We start from the raw sequence: 7,395 nt of genomic DNA, 5'->3' as shown, positions 1-7,395 counted from the left end.
TCTCCCACCTCCCCCTGGACTTCCACTGCACCGTCAGTTCCTGGCTGCCCTGTTTTGACCCAAAGCAGATGACACTTGACAAATTGGGGTCCTGCTCTGAATAAACCCAGTGTCTGATTGCCTGTCTGTGCCCACTGAGTGGCCCAAAAGAGGAGCTCACCGGAGCTCCTTTGTGGAGGCAGGGGATCTCCATTGCTGCCTTTCTCCTGAACAGCCCCTGTTTTGGGGTGAGCAGCCCCTAAGACCATGCCATGGGCATTTCAAACACAGCAGTGCACAGCGTGCATTGGCCATGGAGAGGTTTGCCTGTGCCCAAAAAGCAACTGGTCATCATCTGGGAAGCTGGAGGGGGGCATTTCCACGGGGTGCTGTGCTTGGCCACGAGCCCCCTGTTGGGTCTTTCCCCAGCCCCCGTGGTTGCCTCTGTCCTGCCACACCGGTGGGGCTGAGGCAACAGCCAGGCAGGGAAAGATCCCCATCACAACCAGCACGCTTGTCTAGGGGCTTGGCCTGAGATTCCAGGTCTTCAGACAGGAGTCTACACGAATTTGCTAAATGCATTTCTGGACACAACTCAGAACTGGCCAGAGGATTCTGGCATTGACAAAAGAGTGGTGAAATGGCTATCCACCAAGGTGGGCAGCTTGTTTTTTTTCTTTTTTCTTTTTTTTTTTTTCATTCCCGCTGATTAAAAAAAAAAAAAAAACAACACCATTCACTATCTCTTATTTTACTTAATTTCAACTTGGTGCTAAAAAAAAATGCAAACTAACCAGTAAAAACTAAATAGGGAAAATGCAGCTCATTTAGCAGGAGGGTCTGGACACAAACCGTATGCTTCATCTAGGAGTAATACTGATGTGTTACTGTTAATAATAATAATAATAATAATAAAAAAAATCCAAAGACCTCAACTTGGAAGCCATTCCTTCCTGGATGGGTAGGCAACCTGTCTCAGCAGGGAGGACTCCTCAGGCTGGGACCACCCGCCCCAGGCATGTAGTGGAGTCACTCAGTGGTCGCAGAGGGATGGGACATAGTGAAGTCTGCTCAGAGCAAGGCCAAAATTGAAGTTACATGCAGCTTTGAGATCACGTTGCCACCTTAAAGCCCAATCCCAAGAGGCCCAGCTACTTCAGAGACTAAACTGAGCTTGCAGACTGGAGATCACACAGCCCAGGCTTTTGACAGCAGAGGCTGAACTGGTTCAGCTGGGAGAATCGCCTGTGGGGCAACTGGCCTGAGAAGCATGCAAAGCCCTCCGTGGTGAGACTGCTCCCTCTCTGCTTCCCCTTAACCGTCTTGCCTAAACCAGCAAAAATACACAGCCTGTTCCTGAGCAGATCCCCAGGGGATCATGACCCATCAGGCCAGCAGGGCTCTGCCAGACTGCCCAGGAGGACTCAGCACAGGGCTGGATGCCATCAGCACCAGGACATGCAGGCAAACCTGACCTTGTTTTGGCCGTGCAGGGCTCGACCCAGCCTCCAGCAGTGTGTCTGGAGCCACCTTACTGCTGGCACCAGCACCCTGGACGCCTGGATGCTTTGGGACTTCTTATGGTTAGCAGCTTTTTGTCCTTTTTTTGTCTCCTTTTTTTGTCTTTTTTTTTTTTTTTGTATCAGATAATTTTGAGCTACTTTGTACCCTTCGCTGTCGCGGTGGCTGCTTTTCTTTCGGCTCAATATTATTCCATCATTTTCCATAATAGATCAGTAATGGAGCCATTACTCAGCACAGCCGCCATCTAATTGCTGTGCTGCCAGGCTGGGCTCGCTCGGGCTGAGCTCCCCTCGCCCCGGCAGGGCGTTGCAGCCCTCGTCTGCTGCTCCTGCCAGGCACCCTCTGCGATGGGCATCCTTCCTCCTGGTGTTTCCTCGGGGGAAGGAAACTCCACTCCAGCCCCACACCTCCTTCGACCAGAGCTCCCATCTGGCATCCAGCCGAGAAACAGACCCTGGAGCTCAGCACACGTGCCCAAAGTGCCAGCACCCTGACCAGAGGCAACCCTTAGCTCCAGGAGCCTCCGAGCACTGTGCTCGCTGCACTGTGTGCTCTTCGCATTTGCAAGCCCAGGGACGCATGCAAGCTATGGCCACTGCTGCATAAGCACAGGAATACGAGAAAAAAAATTAGCCCTAGACAAAACCCCTTGCCATAAAAGCTGCAAACATTATCTGAGTGCTCCCAGAGCTCTGTGAGTATCTGGCTATTTTAATACAGAAAGTTACAGCTATGGCTCATATGGAAAAAATGTCTCTTATTTTTTCCTGGGCAGAGACAGAGCTTCCTGATCTGTGCTTTTTTGGTTTAAATACAATGCCCCAGTGCAATGTCATTGGAAGAAGCCGGAGTGGTTTAAAATCCGTCCAAGTCATGCTTGCTAGTGCAACGAAATCACCCAATAATAGTTCCCTGATTTGTTCACTCTCTCTGTGCCATTTTTATTCATTGCATTTGTGGGGAGCGTGCAGCAGAGGGGACAGCTGTTCCCAAGACAAGCCCTCACACAACACAAGCTCCCACGTTGCCTCTCCTGGAAGTAAATAAAAAAAACACCCCTTTTTTTTTATTTTTATTTTTTTTTAAAGGATGAAATAATCACCCGAGTAATAACCTTCTATTAAAACAAATGTTTAGCTGAGAGGCTTGGCTGGGTGGTGAACTGCAGCAGGGGAAAGCTTTTGGGCTGGGACAGCTTGGACGTGGAGCCCCCACTGCTGCAGGTGGGAGGTGCTGCGGGGATTGCTGCTCTCAGGAGGGGGATGAAGCTTTCCCCCTGTCTTTTAATTTAAAATTACAGGTGCCTGGTGAAGCATGTGCGGCTTCGTTGAGTCCTCCGGCTGAAAAGCTGCTGAGTGGATAAATGGTTTGAAACGGCTGATACAAAATCTGCGGCTTGGTGTTCGGAGGAGGAGGAGCCGCAGTGTCTTTTCATTTGAAAAAGTGCTTGGAAATGGGTTAGGAGATCAGCTGAAATCACAGCAAAATTGTTTGAAGTTCTCTCTCTCTCTCTGTATATATACATATGTCCATACAGAGAGGAAAAAAAAGAAAGAGAACACTGATTTGAGTTTTTTTTTTTTTCTTTTTTTTCTTTTCATCTGGTTTTGTAACAAGGCTTTTGCTTTCTCTTTTTTTGGAGGTGTTCATGGGCTCAGGACACAGCTCTCTCCACTCATCAGCAGCCTGGGGAGTGCAGAAGGCGCCTGCCTTAAGATACTGAAGTGCCCTAAGGCTGGCAGTGCTAGAAAGCACCTGTGCTAGTATTTATGTGTCACAGGTACAGACAAAATCTTTGTGCAAAGCAAATGCATCCAAAATAAGGGGTTACACAGCGGCGGTGTGAACACATGGCACATCTGCAATTACCAGCGTCGGGGAGGTGTTGGACAGCACAGGGCTGAGGAATCTGAGCGGGGATGTTGTCTCCTTCCCAGCTAATTCTTCAAGTCATTAATCTCAACAGACTTTTATCATCACCCAAGCTGACCTCCCGAGTCAGGCGGGGTGATGAATCATTCATGGGCGAGCTCTGGCTTTCCTGGAGCACTTCAGGGAGGCTGCTGTTGATGGAGCAGCCCGAGCCCCCGGGGCTCAGCGGGGGCTTCTCCTGCTCACCCTACACATTTGCTGGTCCTGGTTTGTGCCGTGGGGGGAGCAGGAATGAGGAATGCATTTGGGGGGATGTAAGTCCTGCATTTTATGATGATTGAGACATGGGAGCCAGCTTTTCTTAATGCGAGCAACACTGATGCTTTGCATCTATTTAAAGTGCATTTCTTCCCAGGAAGCCAGCATGGCATGCTGCTTAAACCTCATATCGGGTTTTGAAATGGGGAAGGAGATAATAACGCAATATGGAAGCTTCCCGACTGCCTCCAACTTGTACAGCCCTGCTGGATTTACCGTCCTGATGCTCTGCTGAACTATTTTACCGTCATCTGTTTTCTTCTGCATAATTTCATTTAGATTCTCAGCCACCTGCTGTACGTGTCTCAGCTGCACTCTGAACTCTCTCTGCCTTCGAGCACCCTTTCCTCGCCCCTCCTGCAAGCCCCTCTCACTGTCCCTGGGGCTCCCACAGGCTTTCTCAGGGGGTCCCCTGCTCTGTGTTGCTTGTTCCCACCCTCTGCCTTTGCCTCAAATATTTTAGGAGGACTCGGCTCTGAAGCACATCAGGAACTTGCTGAAAAAAACTCTTTTTTGTTTTCTTTCTCCTATTTTATTTTATTTTATTGGGCAGAGTAGCTCCCTGTGCCACAGTGTGGGTCAGCAATAAACTACAGGGACCAGCTGTGGTTATCCTTGGCTGAGAACGGGGGCATTTGGTCCTATTTCATGGCAGAAAAAAACAGCTGCTGGAGCTGGCATTTGGAAGTGCCGGCGTTCATCGAGGGGCATGTCTTACTGGTGCCAAAGGCAAAGTTAATGTGAGAAGAGAGGAGGTCTTGCAGGCCTGCCAGAGCAGACCAGTGAGGTAAGAAGCCATCTAAGAAGGCTGCTGCTCTGCAAGGAGCCACATCTCTGGGTGCACAGGACCTTGGCGTGCTCTTGGCTCTCCATGCAGGTCTCTGCTCTCCCCCAAACGCCCGTCTCTGCACACCCATCCGTGCCAGCACCACTGTGGGTGAGGGTGAACCTCCCCCTTGCAATGGAAATGATGGCTGATCGCTTATTCCAAGTGCCTCATTCCCCTTCAGCATTCATTTTGCTGCACGGGGATGTTCACGCTCCTGCATCCATGCTGCATACCAAGCGCGCCGCTTCTGCCTCAGACGTATTCAGTTCAAGGTCTTTCCTCTAATAGCCTCGGTTTTACCTTTTCAAAGTAGCTCCAAAGAGATCTCGCTGATGGCTCGGGAGGTACGAGGGATGCTGCATGGCGTTGTCATCATGGATATGAATCTTAATGGCAACCTGCAGACCTTCAGATCAATCTGGGAAAGGCGAAGATAATGGTGTCCCAGAATCCACCCCTCTGCGTTACATTCCCTTTTGCCATTAGCCCCGTGCACACTTGGAGATTAAAAAGAGACCGGCCTAATTAAAGCCAATATAAATTTGGATCTCCTAAAATATGACTGATTAATAATGTATTACGCCCCGGCAACAAAGAGTTGTAAATTACCCAGGCAGTGGCACAGCCGCCAGCCTTGCTGCGTGCCATGCTAACCGCTGCCAGTAGCGCCTGGCTCCTAAATCACGTCTGCTTGGGTTCATCTCCAACAGGCTAGAAAGGCTTAATTCTCCGAGTTCAATAAATAATGGGTCTGTCTTAAACACAGCAAGTAATTCATTGCCTCCCGTGTAAGTAGTAGCTCAAAGATCTTCATTTAAAGCTTTTTATGGGGGAATGACTCTCTCATGCGCTCAGGGTGGTTGTGGAGTCTCTCATTTTTGAATTGCTGGGTAAAACCAAGCCCTGCTTAAACTCTGGCCATTAATTAGAGGAAGTAATCACGGCTTCACAGCTCTTCAGTCACTCTAATGTGAAAGCAGACAGTCATTTTGGTTTGGCTGCCGGTGGTCAGATGTCCGCGGCACTGAGCCCTAATTGGGTCCCAAGCCCGCAGAAGACTGGGACTGAAGCAAAGCGGAGCTTTAAGGCTGCTTTTCACGTTCATCCAGTTGTGATGAAGTCATTGTCTGCCTCCAGCCAGCCTTGGCAGGGGCCGGGGTGGTGAAACCCTCGTTACTAGAAGTTGGGTTTTGGCAGGCAGGAAAGAGCAGGGGGTGGACTTGGTGGAGCTGCCCTGCTTCTGCCACGCGAGGAACCAGACCTGAAGAGCCCCCGGCCCCTCGTCTAAAGGAGAAATCTCCTCTCCTCTCCAGCACGTGTCGACACACCAGCCCACCTTGCACCCTCCCCACTCACCAGAAGGATTTACACCCTGAGCTATCGGTGCTGGAGGGTCTGGGGACGAGCACCGCTTCCCACAACACGTGTGCAGCAAACGAGGCTGTGGATCTGCTGCTCGGTTGATGAATGCTCCAGCTGCAGGCTAACAGCTCCTGGCTTGGTGATATCCAGAGACCAAGCATTATAAATAATGGGAGATTAGCAACACTCTTAGTGCTTCAGACTCCTATGATGTGCTTGTTAGTGGCTGCAAATGAGCTGTACGCCAGTGTTTAGCAACATCAACTTGCGAATGTCACCGACAGAGAAATCTAAATCTTTCACTGATTTTAAAGGCATTTAAAATTGCAGCACTCCCATTCACACGCAGTTCGGAGGAGCGTAAATAACACACAACTTATTTTTATGCTTCGCCCTTCATTTGGAGCGTGACAAAGCTCTGCACGGCTTAGTGCTGAAGATGCAAGGAGAAGGAATATTTAGAGCAAGATGCGGTGGAAGGAGGCACGTGGCGGCCAGGACAAGGGGACTGCAGCAAAGAGGAGGTTGGGATCTCAGGTTCAGGAGTACGGGATCACAGAGCAAAGGCAGGAGTTTCTAGGAAACATCATCGTGAACTGAAGAAATAAACACCAAGCACCGCTTCTCCCTGCATCTGCTGCCCTGCAGGGTGGGAGCTTTTTGGTTGGGTCATGTAGGTTCAGCAGGCAATTTCTGCCAGATCCTCAGGAAGATAAAAGCTCATGTGTAATCCACTGCCTGGGAGACAAACTCATGGCATATCGGACCTGGTGCTGGGCTAAAACTCAGCAGGTTCCTCACCCCTTCTGGGTTCTGCCTCTTGGCTCTGGGCATCTCACAAGTATGGGCCAGCAACACGTCCTGCTGGCGGGACACGAGCGTGCCAAGGGGTGAGGAAGGATAACAACTCTTGTGGATAAGACCCTCAGCTCTGGAGTCAGAGTGCAAATTCCCCCAGCAACAGAGATGCACATTTCGGCACCCACATCCCCCTGGCATGGGGGAATGGAGAGGAAGGGTGCTGAGTGTGCAAAGCTCTGCCACGTCCATCACTTTCGGAAATCAGAGTAGTCAAACTTCCCTGACAGGCTGATGATTCATTAATGGGAGAGCACACTCAGTGCCCGGGCAGCCGGCAGATGAAAGAGGTCTTTGTTACAGGAGGTGACGTTGTCAGCTGAGGCTACGGGAGAGAGACTTATTGGATCAATTTTCACCAGCGGTTATAAAAATGTGCTTCGTTGTGATGGGGCTGCTGTCTTATCTTCCCCTCCTGCCAGCGGAACACGCTGCTGCTGCCACTCAGCCTGCTAATCACCCCGCTGCCGCTAGCCTGGAGAAAACGGGGAGCCAGCCACATCCTGGGAGCCGCTCCTGCAGCCTCCTCATCTCCTCTGTTCGCGTGGTTGGGGGGTTGGTTAGATGATCTCTCAAGGGACTTTTGGGCATCTCCACTTCAGCCTCCAGATCAGGGCAGGGTCTGCTGGGTGTTGCTAGAGAAAGCCTTGGGA

This window comes from Anas acuta, chromosome 13 (assembly GCF_963932015.1).
Source record: "Anas acuta chromosome 13, bAnaAcu1.1, whole genome shotgun sequence".
NCBI lineage: Eukaryota > Metazoa > Chordata > Aves > Anseriformes > Anatidae > Anas > Anas acuta.
The sequence above is the reverse complement of the archived record's forward strand: the minus strand, read 5'-3'. Positions refer to the sequence as shown.